The sequence below is a fragment of the Oncorhynchus clarkii genome, chromosome 7 (assembly GCF_045791955.1).
Source record: "Oncorhynchus clarkii lewisi isolate Uvic-CL-2024 chromosome 7, UVic_Ocla_1.0, whole genome shotgun sequence".
NCBI classification, from domain to species: Eukaryota; Metazoa; Chordata; class Actinopteri; order Salmoniformes; family Salmonidae; genus Oncorhynchus; species Oncorhynchus clarkii.
The window spans coordinates 58,149,390-58,175,780 of NC_092153.1; the positions used below are offsets into that span (position 1 = coordinate 58,149,390).

Here is a 26,391-nt window from a genome sequence, read left to right on the forward strand (position 1 = left end):
AGAAATGCTCACTAACAGGGATGTAAACAAATGTATTAATTAAAAACATTTGAGAGAAATACGTTTTTTTTGTGCGTACAGTATGGAACATTTGTGGGATCTTTTATTTCAGCTCATGAAACATGGGACCAACACTTTACATGTTGCATTTACATTTTTGTTTAGTGTACTTAGAACAATGTGGACTGCAAACATGTTCAACATATTTAGAAAATATGGGATAGTCCTAGCTACAATTTGTTATTTTGTTTCTGTAGGCTATTTAACAAACTAGGCTATAACGGACTAGTGCTGCATTCGTAACCAAACCTGTGCCCTCCTCTCCGCTCTCCTCTCCGCTCTCCTCTACTCTCCTCTCCGCTCTCTTCTGCTATCCTCTACTTGCCTCTCCTCTCCTCTCCTCTCTCCTCTCCTCTCCTCTCCGCTCTCTTCTGCTATCCTCTACTTGCCTCTCCTCTCTCCTCTCCTCTCCTCTCTCCTCTCCGCTCTCTTCTGCTATCCTCTACTTGCCTCTCCTCTGCTCTCTTCTCCCATCATGTCTCCAGTTTAAAGCCGCAGCCAGACAAAGTACAAAAAGTCATTATGTTGAACCTTGTTCCTCGTAATCCAGTAATGGGATTCGTGGTGTTTGAGGTGTGGCTGGAACATCAATGTAAGGCATCATCGATCTGCCAATTTAACGGGCCTGAGACAAGAGAGAACACACACACTCACTCCCCAGAACACCTGGAATGAAGTCGCTCTGTTGTGATACATCCTGTCACTGTGTAAGCTCTTTGGGAGGTGATTTGTTGTAACCTTTAAAAGTTGCCTGCAACTTGGGCTTAGTATTTATGTAGACACATTCTCTTTGAAAAGTTGTGACCATGGAACAAGGGAAGGGAGATGTAATAAAAAAGAAGATACGTTTTGTATGGATGGTAAGATGATGAAAATGTATGATGTTTGAAAAGGACTTTGACATTCATAATAGACACATACTGTATATTCTGAGTCCTAAATGGCACCCTATTCCCAATATGCACTACACTCTTCCAAAAGGGTTCTTTGTTTGTCCCCTTTTTGGTTCCAAGTTGAACTCTTTTTGGTTTCAGGTAGAACCCTTTTGGGTTCCATCTCCCTTTGTTCTAGATAGCAAAAGAATGTCTAAGAGTGTATGTAGGTAATATGGTGCCATTTGGGACACACACAGAGGCTGTAACAGTATAGTATGCTAACGATGATGACACATATTGCTTTAACGTTTTTAAAGGTTGGCCTATAGTACAGTGCTGAATGGATGGCCAGTGTTTCCCAACTCCAGTTCTTGATTATCCCCAACAGCACACATTTCTGTTGGAGCCCTGACAAACTCACCTGATTCAACTCATTGAGGGCTTGATGATTAGTTGACCATTTGAATCAGGTGTGCTTGTTGGGGCACTCGAGGACTAGAGTTGGGAAACACTGGGTTAGACCACTATGTGAGCGGATGAGATATTGATTTGGTCGCAGAGGGACAATAAAAACATGACAAGAACAATTGTTTTCACACCCTATCACAGAGACAAAGATATCTCAACGGTGGTTAAACACAACAACATTTACCATGAAGTCCTTCAAACTTCAATATCAATACTCTGTCTCACCTCAAAGAATAACCGAAAACTACATTGGTCAATTATCTCAGAAACTATTTTCTTCAGAGATAGTTAAGGTGATATGGAAAAATACATTTTGTTGATAAACAAAATCCAATGACAAAAATAGATGTCAGTTGTGATACTAAAAAATAGCCTAAAATATATTTTAATCCTTATCCTTTCAAGTGACATTTAAATTACTTTTAACAATCCTCACATTAAGCTAATCAATACACAAATCTGTCTGACGCATAACGTTACGGACAAAGGTCAAGAATGAAATGTTCCATGATCCAAGGGGAGGTATAAAGGGTCAAGGGTCATGTGTGAAATATCATAAAGGTTGTAGATATATAATATGGCCTCCATTGGAAACTTAGATACGATATAGATGCATTGAAGGCAATCAACAAATCATGTTAAATTAGGCTGGGGATGGACATAAGCATGTTGATCAATAATTGAAAGATTGATAACACAGAAATGGATTATACATACAAGAAGCACACTTTTTACTATGCCATTTATTGAACAGGCTTCTTGCGAAAGCTCTGTAGTGAGAGACACACTAAGTATTAAAGTTTTTTCCAATGTTCTTCAATCCTGGTCCTTGGGAACCACAGTGTGTGCAGGCTTTTGTTCTAGCCATGTACTAACACACCTGATTCAACTATTCAAGGGCTTGATGATTAGTAAATTCGTTGAATCATGTGTTAGTAGTAGTAGTACTGGGCTAGAACAAAATGTCCCCAGGACCAGGAATGAACAATGCTGTTTTTGACTATCTAATGTAAACAATGAAGGCAGAAAGACACTGAATGTTTAGGAATAGAATGAGTGTGTCATGCTGACATGTATTAACTGCAGTTACTACACTACAACAAAGCTAATAGCCTGAGGGGAGCATACACGAGTGAACTGACAGCAAGGTCAAACATTCTAATTGAAACAATTGAGTGCATCGACAGGCTAATGTTCAGACAAAGTGATGAGTCAATGATTGTTGATCAGAATCACCTTTATTCACCGAGTACATTTACGCATAGTCAGAATTTTACTTGGTGATATGGTGCTGCTTGTGACAGACAACATTTAGAGACAGAATACAGACAAAGTTTAAACAAAGTTTACATACATTATTTACAACTAGGTAGAGTTAGCATAAAGTTATAAGGGAATGAGCAGATATACAAATATACAGTGGGTTTACGGTTTATATACAGTGGATGTACACATTTACAGTATCAGTATGAATATATCTAAATGCAGAGAGACAAACAGAGTGTAAATGCTGTATAGTGCAGTTATTTTGTGTGTAGTTCAGAGATGGCTTGATACAGTGTGCAGCATAGAGTGCATAATTTTTTTGTCTCTATGGGCCAGATGGCTGGTTGATGAGGGCCACAGCATAATTCTTTAGTCTCTATGGGCCAGATGGCTGGTTGATGAGGGCCACAGCATAATTATTTAGTCTCTATGGGCCAGATGGCTGGTTGATGAGGGCCACAGCATAATTCTTTAGTCTCTATGGGCCAGATGGCTGGTTGATGAGGGCCACAGCATAATTATTTAGTCTCTATGGGCCAGATGGCTGGTTGATGAGGGCCACAGCATAATTATTTAGTCTCTATGGGCCAGATGGCTGGTTGATGAGGGCCACAGCATATTTTTTTAGTCTCTATGAGCCAGATGGCTGGTTGATGAGGGCCACAGCATAATTCTTTAGTCTCTATGGGCCAGATGGCTGGTTGATGAGGGCCACAGCATAATTCTTTAGTCTCTATGGGCCAGATGGCTGGTTGATGAGGGCCACAGCATAATTCTTTAGTCTCTATGGGCCAGATGGCTGGTTGATGAGGGCCACAGCCCGGGGGAAGAAACTTTTCAGGTGGTGGGAGGTTTTGGTCATAAGTGACCTGAACCGCCTGGCAGAAGGGAATTTTTGTAGGTGGTGGTGACCGGGGTGGGTGATGACCTTTCCTGCAGGCGCAGACCCAAACCAGGTGGTGATGGACTCAAAAATTGATGCATAAAACTGAACCAGGATTGACTGGGAGATTTGAGTTTTTTCAGCTGCAGGAATTAGTACATGCACTGGTGTACTTTCTTGGTGACCACTGTGATGTTGTCCTCCCACTTGAGGTTGTGGGCGATGATGGTCCCAAGGAATTTGAAAGAGTTTTCTGAAGTCAACCAACATCTCCTTGTTTTTTTCTGTGTTGAATTCCAGGTTTATTGTGACTGCACCAGGCCACCTGCCGGTCGACCTCTCCATGGTACATGGACTTGCTGTCGGTGATGAGACCAACCAGTCTGACTCAAGAGACTCGAGTCTGACTCAAGTCACAAATTTGATGACTTGAGACTCGGTTTGGTAGATAATAAAATAACTTGAGACTTGACTTGGACTTGGATCCTCAAGACTCGGGACTCAACTTTGACTTGAGACTGATGACCTGAAATTATCTGGCCAGGTTTTGTAATGTTTTGTCGCTCATTTTGAGACACTGTCTCCATGGATTACTCTCCACGCAGTCAGTAGCCGTAGCATCGACCTTGCAACAACAAAAACTGCAACAGATTAGCTAGTGAAATGCACACTCAACTCTTTAATTGGATCAGCAAACTGTCAATCAACACTGGTCAGCAGTTTGCTGATTTACTGTACAGTTATAGGATCAGGTGCAGCGCAAACGTCAAATTGTAGGGAGAGATAATTGACATAATAAATAAATATGCAGCTCCAAAAAATGTTTGGCAAATCAAGAATATTAAGTGTTTACTTTGCAAGCTTACAAGCAATTGGGCATCAATCAACAATTGCTAGCATAGGCCTACTAGCATGTCATCATTCCTTCCCAGTACTGTTTATTGCAACACTTGTTTAATGTGTGATAAGATACATTTTAATTTAGCCTACTATTTCTTACCCTCTGAGTGGGCGCAATGTTTATTGTGCACTTCGATGCTTGCAAGACTCATGAGGTAGAAGTTCTGTTTATTAAATTCAATGTATGGTATCCTTTGTTCATATTTTCAGGGCTATGTCAGAGTTCTTTGTGTTTGTGTCCTATGTCTCAGTCACTCTGTTTGTACAGTGGTTTGTGAAAGTATTCACCTCCCTTGGCATTTTTCCTATTTTGTTACCTTACAACCTGGAATTAAAATAGATTTTGGTGGGGTTTGTATCATTTGATTTACACAACATGCCTACTACTTTGAAGATACAAAATATTTTTTATTGTGAAACAGACAAGAAATAACACAAAAAAACAGAAAATTTAGCATGCATAACTATTCACTCCCCAAAGTCAATACTTTGTAGAGCCACCTTTTGCAAGGCTCTTGGGGTATGTCTCTATAAGCTTGGCACATCTAGCCACTGGGATTTTTAGCCATTCTTCAACTGCTCCAGCTCCTTCAAGTCGGATGTGTTCCGGTGGTGTACAGCAATCCTTAAGTCATACCACAGATTCTCAATTGGATTGAGGTCTGGGCTTTGACTAGGCCAATTCCAAGACATTCAAATGTTTCCCCTGAAACCACTCGGGTGTTGCTTTAGCAGTATGCTTAGGATCATTGTCCTGCTGGAAGGTGAACCTCCGTCCCAGTCTCCATTCTCTGAAAGACAAACAGGTTTCCCTCAAGAATTTCCCTGTATTTAGCACCATCCATCATTGCTTCAATTCTGACCAGTTTCCCAGTCCCTGCCAATGAAAAACATCCCCAGGGTGACGAGAGGTGTTGGGTTTGTGCCACACATAGCGTTTTCCTCGATGTCCAAAAAACTCAATTTTAGTCTCATCTGACCAGAGTACCTTCTTCCATATGTTTGGGGAGTCTCCCACATGCCTTTTGGCAAACATCAAATGTGTTTGCTTATTTGTTTCTTTAAGCAATGGCCTTTAACTGGCCACTCTTCCGTAAAGCCCAGCTCTGTGGAGTGTATGGGTTAAAGTGGTCCTGTGGACAGATACTCCAATCTCCGCTGTGGATTTGCAGCTCCTTCAGGGTTATCTTTGGTCTCTTTGTTGCCTCTCTGATTAATGCCCTCCTTGCCTGGTCCGTGAGTATTGGTGGGCGGCCATCTCTTGGCAGGTTTGTTCTTGTGCCATATTGTTTCCATTTTTTAATAATGGATTTAATGCTGCTCAGTGGGATGTTCAAAGTTTCTGATATTTTTTTATAACCCAACCCTGATCTGTATTTCTCCACAAATGTGTCCCTGACCTGTTTGGAGAGCTCCTTGGTCTTCATGGTTCCACTTGCTTGGTGGTGCTACTTGCTTAGTGGTGTTGCAGACTCTGGGGACTTTCAGAACAGGTGTATATATACTGAGATCATGTGACACGTAAATAAAGTCCACCTGTGTGCAATCTAAATAATTATGTGACTTCTGAAGATAATTGGTTGCACCAGATCTTATTTAGGAGCTTCATAGCAAAGGGGGTAGATACATATGCACGCACCACTTTTCCGCATTTATTTTTTTCAGAATTTTTGAAACAAGTTATTTTTTTCCATTTCACATCACCAATTTGGACTATTTTGTGTATGTCCATCACATGAAATACAAATAAAAATCTATTTAAATTACAGATTGTAATGCAAAAAAAATAGGAAAAACGCCAAGGGGGGTGAATACTTTTGCAAGGCACTGTATGTAATAGGAGGGCGCAAGCTACGTAGCCTGCGCGCCACGCAGGAGTCAGTACGTTGAATAAGAGAAATGTATTGCCTAAATATTATTAAGTCTGATTAAGACGTATATACCAATGTAACAATGGTTGTGAAAATTGCCTTTTTTCATTGTAGAACCAGTTTATTGTTTAATTGCCAATTGGGTAATTGTATGGTCCTGGGAGGGGCCAAGTACTAGTATATTTTGGCTAATACATTATGATTATGTATTTGTAAAATATGGACTTTATAGCAGTCAGGGTATGACATCAGCAGAAGGCGAGGCAGATTGAAGTGCTCATTTATTTACAGGTCTTGGTGATCCAATTTTGAATGCGCCATATATTACAAATTATTGTTGGAAAAATTACTTGTCATGCACAAAGTAGATGTCCTAACCGACTTGCCAAAACTATAGTTTGTTAACAAGGAATTTGTGGAGTGGTTGAAAAACGAGTTTTAATGACTCCAACCTAAGTGTATGTAAACTTCCGACTTCAACTGTATATACAGTGGGGAGAACAAGTATTTGATACGCTGCCGATTTTGCAGGTTCTCCTACTTACAAAGCATGTAAGTCTGTAATTTTTTATCATATGTACACTTCAACAAAAATCCAGAAAAATCCAGAAAATCACATTGTATGATTTTTAAGTAATTAATTTTATTGCATGACATACAGTAAGTATTTGATCACCTACCAACCAGTAAGAATTACGGCTCTCACAGACCTGTTAGTTTTTCTTTAAGAAGCCCTCCTGTTCTCCACTCATTACCTGTATTAACTGCACCCGTTTGAACTCGTTACCTGTATAAAAAGACACCTGTTGTCACGTTCTGACCTCTATTTCCTTTGTTTTGTATGTAGTTAGTATGGTCAGGGCGTGAGTTGGGTGGGCAGTCTATGTTTGTTTTTCTATGATTTGGGTATTTCGGCCTAGTATGGTTCTCAATCAGAGGCAGGTGTCATTAGTTGTCTCTGATTGAGAATCATACTTAGGTAGCCTGGGTTTCACTGTGTGTTTGTGGGTGATTGTTCCTGTCACTGTGTTTGTTGTCACAGGATAGGACTGTTTTGCGTTTTCACATTTCTTGTTTTTGTTAGTTTGTTCATGTGAAGTTATTTATTAAAACATGAATCAAAACAACCACGCTGCGCTTTGGTCCGCCTCTCGTACAGACGAACGTCATTACAGAATCACCCACCCCAACAGGACCAAGCGGCGTGGTAACGGGCAACGGCAAGAGGAGCAGCAGGAGAAGCAACAGAGGCAGCAGCAACAGGAGCAGCAGCAGCAGTGGGAGAGGCGGCACTATTTGGAGAAATGGACATGGGAGGTGGATTTGGATGGTAAAGGACCTTGGGCTCAGCCAGGAGAATATCACCGCCCCAAGGAAGAACGGGAGGCGGCGAAAGCGGAGAGGCGCTGGTATGAGGAGGCAGCGCGGCGTCGTGGATGGAAGCCTGAGAGTCAACCCCAAAAATGTCTTGGGGGGGGGGCTAACAGGGAGTATGGCTACGCCAGGTAGGAGACCTGAGCCAACTTCCTGTGGTTACCGGGGGGCTAGAGAGACCGGGCAGGCACCGTGTTGTGCTGTGGAGCGCACGGTGTCCCCAGTGCGGGTGCACAGCCCGGTGCGGTACATTCCAGCTCCGCGTATCGGCCGGGCTAGAGTGGGCATCGAGCCAAGTGCCATGAAGCCGGCTCTACGCATCTGGTCTCCAGTGCGTCTCCTTGGGCCGGCTTACATGGCACCAGCCTTGCGCACGGTGTCCCCGGTTCGCCTGCATAGCCCAGTGCGGGCTATTCCACCTCGCCGCACTGGCAGGGCGACCGGGACCATTCAACCGGGTAAGGTTGGGCAGGCTCGGTGCTCAAGAGCTCCAGTGCGCCTGCACGGCCCGGTCTATCCGTCACCACCTCCACGCACCAGCCCTCCGGTGGCAGCCCCCTGTACCAGGCTGTCTCTCCGGCCCATCCTTACAGGGGCTCCCTCCTCTCCAGCGCTGCCGGAGTCTCCCGCCTCTCCGGCGCTACCAGAGCCTTCCTCCTGTCCAGCTCTGCCGGAGCCTCCCGCCTGTCCAGGGGGCCTCTGCCGGAGCCTCCCGCCTGTCCGGCGCCTCTGCCGGAGCCTCCCGCCTGTCCGGCGCCGCTGCCGGAGCCTCCCGCCTGTCCGGCGCCGCTGCCGGAGCCTCCCGCCTGTCCGGCGCCGCTGCCGGAGCCTCCCGCCTGTCCGGCGCCGCTGCCGGAGCCTCCCGCCTGTCCGGCGCCGCTGCCGGAGCCCCTCTGCCCCGAGCAGCTGCCCCTCTGTTCCGAGCAGCTGCCCCTCTGTTCCGAGCAGCTGCCCCTCTGCCCCGAGCAGCTGCCCCTCTGCCCCGAGCAGCTGCCTCTCTGTTCCGAGCAGCTGCCCCTCTGTTTCGAGCAGCTGCCCCTCTGTCCCGAGCAGCTGCCCCTCTGTCCCGAGCAGCTGCCCCTCTGTCCCGAGCAGCTGTCCCTCTGTCCCGAGCAGCTGCCCCACCTCTGTCCCGAGCTGCCCCTCTGTCCCAGACAGCCCCTCTGTCCAGTGGGGTCATTGAGAAGGGTGGCCATGGTGAGAAAGCCACGGAGGCGGACAATAAGGCGGACTAAGACAATGGTGAAGTGGGGTCCGCGTCCCGCGCCAGAGCCGCCACCGCGGACAGACGCCCACCCAGACCCTTCCCTATAGGTCAAGGTTTTGCGGCCGGAGTCCGCACCTTTGGGGGGGGGTACTGTCACGTTCTGACCTCTATTTCCTTTGTTTTGTATGTAGTTAGTATGGTCAGGGCGTGAGTTGGGTGGGCAGTCTGTTTGTTTTTCTATGATTTGGGTATTTCTATGTTTCGGCCTAGTATGGTTCTCAATCAGAGGCAGGTGTCATTAGTTGTCTCTGATTGAGAATCATACTTAGGTAGCCTGGGTTTCACTGTGTGTTTGTGGGTGATTGTTCCTGTCACTGTGTTTGTTGTCACAGGATAGGACTGTTTTGCGTTTTCACATTTCTTGTTTTTGTTAGTTTGTTCATGTGAAGTTATTTATTAAAACATGAATCAAAACAACCACGCTGCGCTTTGGTCCGCCTCTCGTACAGACGAACGTCATTACACCTGTCCACACACTCAATCAAACAGACTCCAACCTTTCCGCAATGGCCAATACCAGAGAGCTGTGTAAGGACATCAGGGATAAAATTGTAGACCTGCACAAGGCTGGGATGGGCTACAGGACAATAGGCAAGTGGCTTGGTGAGAAGGCAACAACTGTTGGTGCAATTATTAGAAAATGGAAGAAGTTCAAGATGACGGTCAATCACCCTCGGTCTGGGGCTCCATGCAAGATCTCTCCTCGTGGGGCATCAATGACCATGAGGAAGGTGAGGGATCAGCCCAGAACTACATGGCAGGACCTGGTCAATGACCTGAAGAGAGCTGGGACCACAGTCTCGAAGAAAACCATTAGTAACACACTACGCCGTCATGAATTAAAATCCTGCAGCGCACGCAAGGTCCCCCTGCTCAAGCCAGCGCACGCCCAGGCCCGTCTGAAGTTTGCCAATGACCATCTGGATGATCCAGAGGAGGAATGGGAGAAGGTCATGTGGTCTGATGAGACAAAAATAGAGCTTTATGGTCTAAACTCCACTTGCCGTGTTTGGAGGAAGAAGAAGGATGAGTACAACCCCAAGAACACCATCCCAACCGTGAAGCATGGAGGTGGAAAAATCATTCTTTGGGGATGCTTTTCTGCAAAGGGGACAGGACGACTGCACAGTATTGAGGGGAGGATGGGTGAGGCCATGTATCGCGAGATCTTGGCCAACAACCTCCTTCCCTCAGTAAGAGCATTGAAGATGGGTCGTGGCTGGGTCTTCCAGCACGACAACGACCCGGAACACACAGCCAGGGCAACTAAGGAGTGGCTCCGTAAGAAGCATCTCAAGGTCCTGGAGTGGCCTATCCAGTCTCCAGACCTGAACCCAATAGAAAATCTTTGGAGGGAGCTGAAAGTCCGTATTGCCCAGCGACAGCCCCGAAACCTGAAGGATCTGGAGAAGGTCTGTATGGAGGAGTGGGCCACAATCCCTGCCCCAGTGTGTGTAAACCTGGTCAAGAACTACAGGAAACATATGATCTCTGTAATTGCAAACAAAGGTTTCTGTACCAAATATTAAGTTCTGCTTTTCTGATGTATCAAATACTTATGTCATGCAATAAAATGCAAATTAATTACTTAAAATGTTTTGTTTTAGATTCCATATCTCACAGTTGAAGTGTACCTATGATAAAAAATTACAGACGTCTACATGCTTTGTAAGTAGGAAAACCTGCAAAGTGTATCAAATACTTGTTCTCCCCACTGTATATGTATTTTTTACTTGACTTGACAAAAACCTGACTTGACTTGTTCTTAGAATGCATGACATGGACGTGACTGGAGACTCGACCTGTTCTGCTTGTGACTCGACTTGAGACTTATCCTTGTGACTTGAGACTTGGTCCTTGTGACTTGAGACTTGGAATATGTGACTTGAGACTTGTTTGAGACTCGAAAAAAGTGTTATTTGGTCCCACCTCTGATGGTGTCATCTGCAAACTTGGGTAGTTTGACTGATGTATTATTGGAGGTGCAATCATTAGTGTAGTCTAGAGTAGAGGTGAGAGCAAGTACCCTTGCGGCGCTCTGTGCTGAGGGATAAAGAGTTCGAAAGGTGATTTCCCAGCTTCAGGTGTTGCGTCCTGTTGGTCCGGAAGTCAGTGATCCACTGACAGGTGGAGCTGGACACATTCAGCTGGGAGAGTTTGTCTTGTAGAAATTCTGGGATGATGGTATTGAATGCAGAGCTAAAGTCCACACACATTATCCTTGCATATGTCTTTGGGTTATCGAGGTGTTTGAGGATGTCTTGTAGGCCCATGTTGACAGCGTCGTCCACAGACCTGTTAGCTCTGTAGGCAAACTGCAGTGGGTCGAGGGAGGCGTCAGTGATGGTTTTTAGATTGGACAGTACCAGGCACGCAAAGGTTTTCATGATGACTGACTGAGGTGAGCACTACAGGTCTGTAGTCGTGAATATATCATTGAAAACAGGGGAGAGCTGGTCAGCGCAGTGCTTAAAGCTGCAATATGTAACTTTTTGGGCAACCTGACCAAATTCACATAGAAATGTGAGTTATAGATCTGTCAATCTTCATTGAAAGCACGTCTAAGAAGTGGAAGATCTGTTCTATGTGAACTATTTCTATGCTTGCTGTTCTTAAGTTTTGTAATTGGGCTCCTGAGTGGCGCAGCGGTCTAAGGCACTGCTTCTCAGTGCTTGAGGCGTCACTACAGAGACCCTGGTTTGATTATAGGCTGTGATTGGGAGTCCCATAGGGTGGCGCACAAATGGCCCAGTGTCGTCCAGGTTTGGCCGTTGTAGGCTGTCATTGTAAATAAGAATTGGCTGGCAGCGTTCCTGCTGTTCTGTTTCCTAAAGGGGTGGGGGAAGGGGAGGGCAGCCTGGGACAGGATGGCGGGGACCTGGGATGGCAGAGGGGTGGAGTAGAGAGGAGCCTGAAGAGGTATGGGGAAGGGAGGGGTGGGATTGAGTAGATGGGTAGATGGGTGAGAGGCGGAAGTAGCAAGGAGAGGGAGGTGGGGGGGGGTATTGTCCTGGTGATTGAGGAGACATTGTGAGTCAAATCTGCAGTAAAACTGGTTTAGTTTATTCAGTAGTGAGGGGTCATCTTCCGTCAGAGCTTTTGGTTTGTAGTTGGTCATTTGTTTTAGTCCTTTCCAGACAAACAAGCAGTCGTTGCTGGAGAACTATTGCTGTAGCCTGACTTTGTACTGCTGTTTGGCTGCCTTAATTCCTGAGAGTAGCTTTTTCTTGGCCTCTCTGTAGAGGTCCCCGGTCTTTCTCCTGTGGTCTTCCTCTCTGGCAGAGTAGAGAGCCCTGCGGGCTTCCACTTTGGCACTGGAGAGCCCTGAGCTCACCAGTGAACCATGGCTTGTCGCTGCTGTTTGATACAAAAGTGTTTGATGGGATGCAGTTCTCCCCACATACACTGATGTAAGTAAGATGTGACCCTGTCTCTGTAGTCAAGTATGTTGGCATTGTTGTTCTTGAATATGTTCCAATCCGTGAACACGACAAGAATGAGAGATTGGTGTTAACCCTCTATTGATATGGACAACATGATGGACATCAAAGCAGTGACCCGCTCCTGCAGGTTCATGCTCTACAACACCCGGAGAGTAAGATCCTACCTCACGAAAGAAGCGGCGCAGGTCTTAATCCATGCACTTGTCATCTCTTTTCTGTACTACTGCAACTCTCTGTTGGCTTTTGCCATCAAACACCAGCAACTTATCCAGAATTCTGCAGCTCACCTGGTGTTCAACCTTCCCAAGTTTTACCAAGTACCCCCGCTCATACGCACACTCCACTGGCTTCCAGTTGAAGCTCGAATCCACTACAAGATCATGGTACTTGCCTACGGAGCAGCAAGAGGAACTGCCCCTCCATTCCTATGCTCAAACCCTACACCCCAACCGAGCACTCAAAGCACTCCCTCCCCTCCAAAAAAACACTTTTGTAAACGAACACTCGTACTTGACTCTTTTCCCGCTTACTAGCTCTGACTTTGCTGATAGCTACTTTATTGAGGAAAAATGTACTTACTATGACTGTGATATGTGGTTGTTCCACCTAGCTATTTTAAGATTAATGCACTAACTGTAAGAGTGTAACAATGTAAAAATGTAAGGAGAGGTAAACTCAAGTTATTCCTTTTGACAAGAGGCGAGAGGGTGAAGAGAGTACCAAGAGGCAGAGCCAGAGAGAGAGAGAGAGATAGATGGTGTTGAGAAATGGCAGGGAGAAAAAAATGGAAGTAAAAGAGGTTGACAGAGAACAATGGATTAACCTTTTCACTAGTTGCAAAGAAAAAGCCATATCTCAGACCGGCCAATAAAAATAAAATATTAAGATGGGCAAAAGAACACAGACACTGGACAGAAGAACTAGAAGGCCAGCATCCCGGAGTCGCCTCTTCACTGTTGACGTTGAGACTGGTGTTTTGCGGGTACGATTTAATGAAGCTGCCAGTTGAGGACTAATGAAGCGCCTGTTTCTCAAACTAGACACTAATGTACTTGTCCTCTTGCTCAGTTGCGCACCGGGGCCTCCCACTCCTCTTTCTATTCTGGTTAGAGCCAGTTTGCGCTGTTCTGTGAAGGGAGTTGTACACAGCGTTGTACGAGATCTTCAGTTTCTTTGCAATTTCTCGCATGGAATAGCTTTAATTTCTCAGAACAAGAATAGACTGACGAGTTTGAGAAGAACGTTATTTGTTTCTGGCCATTTTGAGCCTGTAATCGAATCCACAAATGTTGATGCTCCAGATACTCAACTAGTCTAAAGGCCAGTTTTATTGCCTCTTTAATCAGAACACTAGTTTTCAGCTGTGCTAACATAATTGCAACAGGGTTTTCTATTTATAAATTAGCCTTTTAAATGATCAACTTGGATTATTGGAATTGGAACACAGGACTGATGGTTGCTGATAATGGGCCTCTCTGTACACCTATGTAGATATTCCATTAAAATCAGCCGTTTCCAGCTACAATTGTCATTTACAACATTAACAACATCTACACTGTATTTCTGATCAATTTGATGTTATTTTAATGAACAAAAAAAATTGGCTTTTCTTTCAAAAACAAGGACATTTCTAAGTGACCCCAAACTTTTGAGTGTATGTAGCCTGAGAAACAAGGTTCATGAAATTGACATCTTACTAACATCAGAAAACATTCATATTCTGACCATCTCTGAAACACACATAAATAATTCCTTTGATGATGCAGTAGCAGCTATACATGGTTATAGCATATACAGAAAAGATAGGAATGCAAATGGAGGAGGTGTATATGCTATACATGTCCAGAGTAATATTCCTGTTAGGCTGAGAGACAATCTCATGCCAGATGATGTGGAAGTAATATAGCTACAGGTTCATCTGCCTTACCTAAAGCCTATTCTCATAGGAAGTTATTATAGACCACCGAGTGCTAAAAGTGTCACACACTGATCTGTTTCACATGTAATTGTGATTGTCTCCACCCCTATCCAGGTGTCACCAATCTTGCCCATTATTCCCAGTGTATTTATTCCTGTGTTCTCTGTTTGTCTGTTGCCAGTTCGTCTTGTCTTGTCAAGCGTACCAGTGTGTTTTTCCGAGCTCCTGGTTTTTCCTAGTCTCCGTTTTTCTAGTCCTCCCGTTTCTGACCTCTTGCCTGCCCTAACACTAAGCCCGCCTGCCTGACCACTCAGCCTGCCCTGATCTCGAGCCTGCCTGCCGCCTTGTACGGTTTGAACTCTGGTTTATGAACTTTTGCCTGTCCTCGACCTGCCTCTTGCCTGCCCCTTGTTGTTTAATACATTTCAGAGACTCAAACCATCTGCGTCCTGTGTCTGCATTTGGGTCTCACCCTGTGCCGTTATAAAAGTCATAATTTGAACTATACAGTATGTGTTAAATGCTCGATAATGTATGTGATATCACCAGAGCGATGTATTATATTTGTTGTGTTTTGTTTCCTTTTTGGACCACAGGAAGAGTAGCCGCTGCCTTGGCAGCAGCTGATTGGGAATCCTAATAAAATACTAATGCACTCGCCTGTGTGTGTTATTTGGCCAGCCAAGTATGCAGTAAACAGTGAACAGTACAGCTGGAAGCAAGGTGACACACCACAGACACAATGCCCAGCAGGCATGTGATTGACAGGCCAGACAGAGATGGAGGGGATAGGGGAAGAGATGAAGACAACCAGCCTCATGTTCTATTTAACAACAACCCAAATAGAGGAGAAACGAGGGGAAAATGCTAGTCCCTGAGGTCATTAAAGTTTGATGGCAGATCCAGCACATCTCCCCAACCAGGAGCAAAAACTCCTAACAAAAAACAAGCAATCAATCAACTGATTTGGCCAAAGTCAAAGGAACCAATAAGATCCCAGGCCTCTCATTACCCATTCAGAAGCTTAATTTGGACTCAGGGGGTGACATGAGAGCCTTGTGTGTTCCTCTGTGCCCTCTTCATTAGTTTGACTCTGTTCAGATTGATTTGTGACTGGAACAAACTTTGCACCAGTCACACATCATTGTTCTCAGAAAGACAGCAAGTTCTACCACCTCACCTAGCAGGCAACCAATAGACCTTGCTTATGGCTATCGAGCTCATGACGTTCAATTTGATCGAACTACTAGCCTCAACCAGCAGATAGAAACATTGTTTTAGAACTTATAATATAATTAAGTGCACACTGTCTTGTTGACAGATTTAACAAATAAACACAAAACACAGTATTTATTGGTCCTAAGTAGAGGTGTGTCACTAACCAGAGCGAGAACTCTGCTCCATCTACTACAGTTATGGGGCTCTGTTGCTATGGTATAGGTGAGAGTTGACTGACAGCTAGTCAAGCTCCTATAGTTCCACTGTCACAGGAGGCAAATCTATAAACAGATCCGGCTGTCAATGTGACAGGTTCTCATTAAGACACACACACACAGAGAAATGGCCTTGGGAGACAAAATGGTGTGACATCTGCAAAAGGACAGAGACCACCACTAAATCGAGAGTGAAAATATAGTGATAAAGTGTATTGATAGATGGGTACTGACAGACAGAGGGAGCAAGGGGGAGGGACAGAGAAAGAGAGAGGGGGGTTGGAGAAAGAGAGAGAGTGATAGCGAGAGAGAGAGAAAGAGAATAAGAGGGCTAGAGAGAGAGAGATGGGAAGAGAGTGAAGAGACTGCTGACTCATGGCTGTCTTAGGCGTTTCTAATGTCCGCAGTGAGACAATCGATCAAAGGCTTAATTTTCCCACTCAATTCATCCCGCAGTGCTAACCGCTAGCAGCCACCAGCTGGGCCAGCAGCCTCCCTGGAAGCCAACCAACACCTAGCAGAAAAAGCAGCCTGTCCAAGCCCAACACAGAGCATGCTACTGCCAGCTCAATGCAAAGAAGCCAAATGAGAAAAGAAATGTAGCTGCCTAGTTCACTCTATTTTCTCTGGACAGTCATCAATAGTAAATAGAAATATTCATACTACGGCTAGCGCTACTGGGATATGCTATTTAAATCTGACAGTAAAATAATAGAATACGCTCCACCTGTCATTTTCACTTCTGCTCAGTTCGCTTAATGCACACCCCCACCACCCAACCATACACTGATATACACACTCACATGTACACACACTGCCTACTGCGTCCCGCCTCAGAGATGGCTACGTCACACACGAGCACACACACGCCATATTGTGCCACCAATACACACAGCCTATCCCACCATCCACTGCTCCAAACCCCCCACACAGGAACATATCCTCTATCCCACATCACCACCAACAAACCACACAAACCTACTCCCCTTTGAAGATTGATAACCATTTGTGGTAACTTACATCTTGTGTGTTTAAAAGACTGCTGGATCCCATCCACCTGTTTGAGAGTGAGAGTGAGACAGAAAGAGAGAAAAAGAAAGGGGGGTTGTAGGGAAGGAGTGATGAATGGGAGGGAGGTATAGAGTTGCAGATGGATGTTTAGTCGTGTAATCACTTGAGGGGAATGTTTGAGCCCTATTCACTCCCTCTATCCAGCTCTCATTTGACCACTCCCAAACCCTCCTCCTCTTCTCTCCTCTTTCCCATCCATCATGCCTCCACCTTCTCTTGCTCGTTTTCTCTCTCCATATTGTCAGTATCTCCTCAATGTATTGAGATCTTTAAAGATCTTTCTGTATCAGCTATAATATCAATTAAAAACAGATTTCCAATGGAAATCTCTGTAATCACAATTCTACTAATTTCTATCACCAACATTTTGTATTTCCTTATAAATACTAATACTTGCTTTTTAAAAGAGCCTTTGATTCCCACTATCTCTCTCTGCCTTACTCACACAAACGGACACAGATGGCCTAACACCTACACAAAACAGCCCACAACTCACCCACCCAGCAACACATCCACATGCCTGAGGTGAACCCAAATCCTGTCCAAAATGGCCCTGGTACAGTAAGGCAGAGGAACCCCTAAGGATAGCTATAGATGAAGAGGACCTTGATCTCTAGGTAACCCTTGGGTCCTGGGGAAGTGTCATCATTATCATGTGTCGGCTTATCAGATTGTTGTCAATGGAAGTTGCTTTAGCATCCGTTATAAAACCTTCTCACATAACTATCCCCAGCCCGAGAGACCAAGTCTGTCATTTTGCCATTACAAGTACCAGCCCATCAATAAGGCCAATCAAGACCGCAATGCAATCAAGCCTCTTTAAAAAAGAGAATGAATCCAAATCAGGCGCCACTGAGTCACTGTATAATCAAGCTATGACGGAGAGGGTTTAAGCATAGCAGGCCGCATGGAGAGAAATTATGATGCTGGTAGGTTGTGTATTCTAGCACAATGTGATATGTAGTGCTGTTGAACAATAACTTAGTGGATTATAATTACATTCATTAGGATACATTTTTTTCCCCATAATTACTCCCACATTACTTGAGGGGTTTTAAGTGCTAAGCGGTGCTAAGCAACGGTGGCGTCACAAACCTTTCTGTCATGAGGCGTGAATGAGTTCCGTCTGGGGCACAAACGGCCATTTTAGGTGAAAAAAACATGACAATCTCATAAATTGTGAGGACCAGCTTCACAGAAATTGCACTGTTTTACAAGAAAAGCATTCAAATCCTGTGTATTTTTCTGACCTGGCCCGGGTTTCAAATACTTAAAAAATGTATTCAAATACTTTGAGCTTTGCTTGAGTCTACCTGGCGTGCCAGATGGGCAGGTTTGCAATTTTAGTAGGCAACTTTTCTGTTGGTTTATTAAACCAGACAGGCTCAAACAAGTATTTGAATCAAATTCACAAGTATTTGAAACTCAGGTGTGGTATTTTCCCCATTGTCATTCCATTCCCCCCCCCCCCCCCCACACACACACACACAGACAGTTTGCCACTTTTAGGAAGTGTTTATGTATGAATTCGTCCCAGATAAGCAGGCTGCTGGTGTTGGGAAGGAGGTGTAGTTTTGTTTTTGTTTCACCATACGCCAGAGTCCCATTGTAACATTACAGTTCAACATCTGCCTGAACAAGCCAAGGGAGAGAGAGAGGGGGGAGAGGGAGAGGGAGAAGGAGAGAAAAACAGGAACAGAGAGATGGGTAGATCAAGAGAGGTTACATTTTTAGAGCAAAGGGAAAGAAAGAGAAAAGGACAGAGGATAGACACAGACATGACAGATATGAGAGGCCTAAGTAGGGTTAAAGTGATGAAGTTAAATCTCTCCAGAAGGCAATTAGAGCTCAATGAATCCCATCTATCTCCTGCAGACAGGGCGTCATTTGGGCAGGAGGGGAGGGCCACTACTGTCATCTCCCTCACTCCCCCCGCTAGGCTATCACACTGCAGTGACAGACCTCAACAACAGAAGGAAAGGGAAACCAGCACCATACCGTCCTGCACGTGGCCTTGTCATACTACACATTTACACACGCATACAGGCACACATACTCTCACACCCATGAACGGATGCACACGGGCACACATAACATGGACACACCCACGTGCACACGTTCACACACATGTGGACACACACAGCAAGCGCACACACGTATGCACTCACACAGACACATGAACGGATAAAAAAAGCACACACATTTGTGTTTTATCTCCCCACTTTCACAGCGATCTCCCCCTCCTTGATGGCATATCTCTCCTTAGTGTCTCCCTCAACCTCACTGGCGATTTATCTTTCCATCTATCCATTTTGTCTGCTTTTCATGTGTCCCTCCTGTGTCCCTCCCTCCCACCCCCTCTCCTTACTTTTATCCTATCTAGCTTTGGATCACACACATCTCTCTCACTTTCTCGATGTATTTATTGTGCGGTGGAGAAATCTCTTCTCGTCACTCATTATCTTGGATCAGTGAATTAATTGCAATGTGCTTCTAATTTCACATAGCCACCTCACTGCTTTACACAGGGGAAAAGTCTGCACAGTAGAACTGTGTAAAACTGAACCCTCTTCATATTAATTTGTATTCATCCAACCCTGTTCAAACCTTCTGAGTCAGAGAGAGAAAAGATTAGAGATGGTTTTGGATGACTTTAAATATCCGGCCATGAAGAATAAGCCGAGGCCGCGGATCCGTACGTAACCGTCCCGCCCCCCTGGATTTTTTTTCCCCAGAGCTGAAGGTCCGATTCAAGTTCTGCACGTGTTATTTTATGCACTATTTTGTTTTTACGTTTCTGCTGCTCTACCTCCCCTTCACGTTTCTCTCTTTATTCACCTTCTTCTGAAACCTCAACCAATTTGATCGACATGATGATGTAGCCTATGTCTCGGCCTTATATTACTAAGGGTAATTTAGGACGAAGGCTGCCACTTTCTCCGTCTGTTGTAACCAAGGATATTGCAGCAGCATAAGCAGGGCGCAGTCTACACATTGCATTGGGGAAAAACAATCTGCTTTTTAAACACACACATACATTTGCGATGATGTAATCTTTATAGTTATGCTGCCGTATTGTATCCTGAAAAAGAACACTATTACTTTGACTGCTTTTCTGCTCCCTACCATGCCAATGTTGCAATGATGATGAAAAAATGTAATTAAATCATTATTTAGACTGCATGTCTGTGTCTTGCTTGTGTTTGATATGCTGCCTAAATAGCTGCATGTACTCCCTTCTGAAAAAAGAACATGACATTGCTAATTAGACTGCCTGTTTGTGTCATGCTTATGTTTGCAATAGCCTAGCCTACTGTTCCAACAGACAAAGAAGTTTGTTAAACAACATATCGATCATGTGCAACATGTCGAAGTTGGTAGACTACAACAGGACAAGACGTCCGATCATTGAAGCGACAGCAGAGTGAGCAGCAGCTATGCAAAAATATATATATACGTACTGTAGAGACCTCTCGGACCTTTAGTTGGCAGGAAGAAAGGTCCAGGAAAAGTTGGATCTGCAACCTCTCTGTTAAGAATAATAGTCTCCAGCAGTCTTAGGAAATAGCTGGAACCAGTGAGTCTGTGTACTGTAGGCCCTCAGATTCACAACACAAAAGCCCATCAGATATACCAACACAGATGAAAACATACTCAATGAACACATTCAAAACCACAAATGACTTAACCGTAGACAACTGCCTTAAACAACAACCTTTCTTAGCCTTCCTTATTTCTGATGTCCCTAGACTACCAGGCAAATTGTGACTCTCATGATGTTGTGAAATCTTAGGATAGTGAGTGTATTAACCTCTACATCAGAACATTCAGTGCATTACAGAACAACTGTAGGAGAGAGCAAATATTTGACTCATTGTACAGAAATCAAATATGACAGCTTCGCTCAATTACTGCAGCAGCTAGCTGTAGTGACACATTTGTAAAAATATATTCCCCCACCACATCCACCATCAAATCCTCCATGAATACACACACGTGCACCACATCATGCACAAAAAGACAAACACCAAACAAACACTCTAGTGTGCAAAATTGTAAATTGTATGCACACACACGTTCTTTCTCTCGCTCGCACTCTCTCTCACACGCACACACACAGGGCCGGCTCCAGGCATAAGAGTCATAAGTGTTTTTTAAATGTATTTTTATAAAGTCAGCGGGGGTCTCAACTTACTTTTGAGAGTTAGAATAGTAGAAGACTCAAGGTGCAAGTTCGAAATTTGGGTGTGCATCAGTAGTTCTCTTGTTTTGTCAGTAACTGACAGTCACTCAATTAGCCATGTCAGCTAACAATTTTTACATTGGTAAGTTAGTCTAGATAGTTATCTAAACTTTTAGTAATCATGGCTGAAAACCAACCAGGCACACAGGGCACGTGCCCAGGGGCCCTAACCTCCAGGGGGCCCCCATTGATTTTGCTAGTCACTCCCACTCAGATATCATTCCATGACATAAGTCATGACAAAATGTGTAGAATAGCGGGAAATTAGCTTTAAAACATTATCTCTGCCCCATGGAAAACTGTGTAGAACTGCAGAAAACCTGCAAAATATTATCTATGCCTGCCCCATGGCTAAACGTGTAGAATTGCAGAAAATTAACATTAAAACTCACGTTTTTCTCTCTGCCGTCAAGAGGGGGGAGCCACACAAAAAATGTGAGTGGAATGGGAATTGTTTTTTTGAGACAATCCCTTTGGGTTTCACAACAGGGACTCCCCAAGCAACAATAGGAATGAGGAGAAAAGCAGCTCCTATAACACACAACTGATTGCATACAAATACACAGGCAATGTAAAATACTGTGTGACTACACAGCCTCTTTGATAACAGTAGGCCTATCGGTTATAGAGATACTTTAATCTAGTAATCCATAGGCTAGTTCTGAAACAAAACACTCAGATGCTATAGAAGTTTATATAGTAGCTTAGGCCTATATAAACACATACATACAGTGCTAGTCCAAAGTTTGGACACACCTACTCCTTCAAGAGGTTTTCTTTATTTTGACTATTTTCTACATTGCAGCTTAATAGTGACGACATCAAAACTATGAAATAACACATATGGAATCATGTAGTAACCAAAAAAGTATTAAACAAATCAAAATATATTTTAGATTTTAAAAGTATGCACCCTTTGCTTTGAGGACAGCTTTGCACACTCCCAGCATTCTCTCAACCAGCTTCGCCTGGAATGCTTTTCCAACAGTTGAAATAGTTCCCACATATGCTGAACACTTGTTGGCTGCTTGTCCTTCACTCTGCCGGCCAATTTATCCCAAACAATCTCAATTGGGTTGATGTTGGGTGATTGTGGAAGCCCAGTCATCTGATGCAGCACTCCATCACCCTCCTTGGTCAAATAGCCCTTACACAGCCTGGAGGTTTGTTGAGTAATTTTTCTGTTGAAAAACAAATGATAGTCCCACTAAGCGCAAACCAGATGGGATGGCTAGCCATGCTGGTTAATTGTGCCTTGAATTCTAAATAAATCACAGACAGTGTCACCAGCAAAGCACCCCCACACCATCACACCTCCTCCTCCTCCATGCTTCACAGTGGGAACCACACATGCTGAGATCATCCGTTCACCTACTCTGCGTCTCACAAAGACATGGCAGTTGGAACCAAAAATCTCATATTTGGACTCACCAGATTAAAGTACATATTTCCACGGTCCAGTCCATTGCTCGTGTTTTTTGGCCCAAGCAAGTCTCTTCTTCTTATTGGTGTATTTAATAGCGGTTTCTTTGCAGCAATTAGACCATGAAGGACTGATTCACGCAGTCCCCTCTGATCAGTTGATGTTGAGATATGTCTGTTACTTGAACTCTGTGAAGCATTTATTTGGGCTGCATTCTGAGGTGCAGTTAATTAACTTATCCTCTGCAACAGAGGTAACTCTGGGTCTTCCTTTCCTGTGGAGGTCCTCATGAGAGCCAGTTTCATCATAGCGCTTGATGGCTTTTGCGACTGCACTTGAAGAAACTTTCAAGTTCTTGACATTTTCCAGATTGACTGACCTTCATGTCTTAAAGTAACGATGGACTTTTATTTCTCTTTGCTTATTTGAGCTGTTCTTGCCATAATATGGACTTGGTCTTTTACCAAATAGGGCTATCTTCTGTATAACACCCTTAATTTGTCACAACACAACTGATTGGCTCAAACGCATTAAGAAGGAAAGAAATTCCACAAATTAACTTTGAACAAGGCACACCTGTTAACTTCTTGGCGCACCCATCCCGTTAGCGGGATCATTTTCGTCAACATCCTCTGAATTGCAGAGCGCCAAATTAAAATTAAATTACTAAAAATATTTAATTTTCATGAAATCAGAAGTGCAATATAGCAAAACACAGCTTAGCTTGTTGTTAATCCACCTTGTGTGTCAGATTTAAAAAAAAGCTTTACAGCAAAAGCTATCCAAGCATTTATGTTAGGACATCGCTCTCAGCAGACAAAACATCACAAACAGCTAGCAGCAAAGTAGATTGGTCACGAAAGTCAGAAAGGCAATAAAATGAATCGCTTACCTTTGATGATCTTTGGATGTTTGCACTCATGAGACTCCCAGTTACACAATAAATGTTCCTTTTGTTCCATAAAGATTATTTTTATATCCAAAATACCTCCATTTGGTTGGCGCATTTTGTTCAGAAATCCACAGGCTCGAGCGGTCACGACGGGGCAGACGAAAATTCCAAATAGTATCCGTAAACTTCGTAGAAACATGTCAAACGTTTTTTATAATCAATCCTCAGGTTGTTTTCACAATAAATTATCAATAATATTTCAACCGGACCGTAGCTTTTTCATTAGGAGAGAGAGAGAAATTGTCTGCTCCAAACTGTTGCGCATGCAAAACTCTGCTGGCACCCAGCAATCCACTGACGTGATGTGACCGTTCTCGCTCATTTTTCAGAATAAAAGCCTGAAACTATGTCTAAAGACTGTTCATACCATATGGAAGCCATAGAGAAAGGAATCTGGTTGATATCCCTTTAAATGGAGGGAAGGCATGCAATGGAACAGGGATATTTGTTTCTCTTAGGCACTTCCTGGTTGGATTACCCTCAGGTTTTCGCCTGCAATATCAGTTCTGTTATACTCACAGACAATATTTTGACAGTTTTGGAAAGTTGAGTGTTTTTTATCCTAATCTGACAATTTATGCATATTCTAGATTCTGGGCCTGAGAAATAGGCAGTTTCATCTGGGTACGTTTTTCATCCAGACATCAAAATACTGCCCCCTACACTCAACAGGTTAATTTAAATGCATTCCAGGTGACTATCTCATGAAGCTGGTTGAGAGAATGCCAAGAGTGTGCAAAGCTGTCATCATGCAAAGGGTGGCTACTTTGAAGACTTGAAGATATATTTTGATTTGTTTAACACTTTCTGTTTTCCACATGATTCCATGTGTTATGTGTTATGTATTCACTATTATTCAAGAATTTTGAAAAAATAAAAATACCCCCCCCCCCCCCCCCCTGGAATGTGTAGGTGTGTCTAAACTTTTGATTAGGGCTGTATAGTAGGCAGCCTATAGGGCAGGGATATAATATGGACGTGTGATTGTCTGATAGTACTCTATACATTTAGGTGATAAATGGATGCAGACCTAAAGGACTCTTTAGACTGAGTGCTACTAGTCCATCTAGTCTATGCTGTAACATAGACTGTTCTGTAACTGTTCTCTCATCTTCCTTAATTTTGCCTTTCTGGGACAAACTTAAACAAAATGCATTCATGGAATGAATTACAATTATTATTTTTTTAATACCCCTGCTATGTGACAGTCGGTGGTGTTTGCAATGACAATATGCCTCAATAGTAGTCTAACATTTAGCCTACTTGCCACAATGAAGCATACAAAAAAACTAGACCATGTACTATTACAGCATACACTGTAACAACTATGCACTTGGCGACTTATGTTTATTTGTGTTCCAAAGCATCCATAAAAACAACCATTCGACAGAGACACTCCTCGGCAGGACAGGCTTTGGTAAGCATCCCATTACTGCCATGGCTACGTTAGGTTACTGAGCTGGTAATGACGCTCTATGGACGTCTCTTCCCGACCCTCTGGGCTGATCGCACACTTCTAACGACTCTGCGTCCTTGCCATGTGGCCTGAACTGCAACATGTGTGTTAATGTTGCATAATTCAACATTTTTCAATTCAACAATTTCTTCCAACTTCTCTTGTATCAATGTCTAAAACAAACAAATTATCCTTCAATAGATAAATGAACTCTCAAGATGCAGTATATACATATATGTAGAGGATAACATGGCGGAAGGCTAACGGAAGTCTATAACCTATATAGAATTATAAACATAATGTAAATGGTTTAGTACTTTTTTTAACTTACCTCCTTGCGCCGGTTTAGGAGGGGAATTCCCGCTACATTCTACTGCAGGTGTCCGCGCGCTGCGCTATCTCTCGCGTGCACAGAGCACCAAAGCTCCAGGACAGCCCGCTTTCAGCGCGCGACGTGACCGGAATAATTTCGCGCCTTTAGCGCGGGATTGGTACGAAATCCTCCATGGGACAAGAAAGAGAGGTTAGTACCGACCTTTTTCTGTTCATAAATCAATTAATTCCTCAACCTTTTAGCGTTTTCCCTCTCTAGACGAAATCAGCTCATTGTCTCTACACAGAATGAAGCATCCCACACATGGATCAATCAAACGAAACGCATAGATTACACATGCACTGCAGCTGGTTGACGCTCATAGAAGCGCAGCCAATCCAACCCTTCTCCAATATGGTCACTATCTGCAGGCATAAAGGAAGGCATGTAGGAAAAGGAGGCGGGTGGAGAAGGGGGGATTGAGCGCTATAGTTGGAGGGGGAATGGAATATGAGGGAGGGGGTGTGATGGGTATTGTTACAAGGACAACCTGAGATTCCTCAAGGGTGAATGCTCCCTAATAGTGATTCCTGAAACATTTCTGCTCCCTCTCACACACAGTACAACACTATATCACACCACCTCCACCTTCTCTATCTCTCAGGGTGGGTTTGTGAGGACAAGATGAAAGAATGGCAGGTCCGCTTGAGAAAAAATGGCCACTGTTTGCCTCTCTATTCACCAGATATTGTATTCAGACAATGTTCCGTTTCATTTGGTTATTTTCCTCTATTTCCCCCTGTATTTTCTAGAGGTGAGAGCTCCCCACAAGCAATCACACTGCCTTGAATATGAACGGGTGTCAGTGACGAGTGCAAAACTGAATTTCTTTACACATTGTCTGATGTCAGACCCTGGCACAAAAACGTCAGTCATTGTCCATCCATATCAGACGTTTCAATCTCAATCTGTGAGAGGGTGAGAAGTTAAACCAAATAAATGATAAGATGACTCTGTCAACATGTCAGAGGGATGAATAGGATGAAGAATAAAATAGGTGGCATATAAAATGGAGAAAGCTGGAGGTTAGGTTTTTATGTGAACCTGTCAAAAATATGAATTTACGTCCAGTAAATTGTCACACTGACTTCATGATGAGATGCCATATAAGTGAA

At 43.8% G+C, this 26,391-nt stretch overlaps 1 protein-coding gene across 1 annotated transcript in view; it reads right to left on the reverse strand.

Annotated features, from left to right (window-relative positions):
* LOC139414353 (G-protein coupled receptor 22-like) overlaps window positions 1-25,315 on the reverse strand; it is a 29,485-nt gene extending 4,170 nt beyond the window's left edge. The window contains exon 1 of the mRNA XM_071162270.1: window positions 25,235-25,315. The gene's annotated coding sequence lies outside the window, so the exon portion shown is untranslated. The remainder of the gene's footprint in view (window positions 1-25,234) is intronic.
* Between the last annotated feature and the right edge of the window lie 1,076 nt (window positions 25,316-26,391).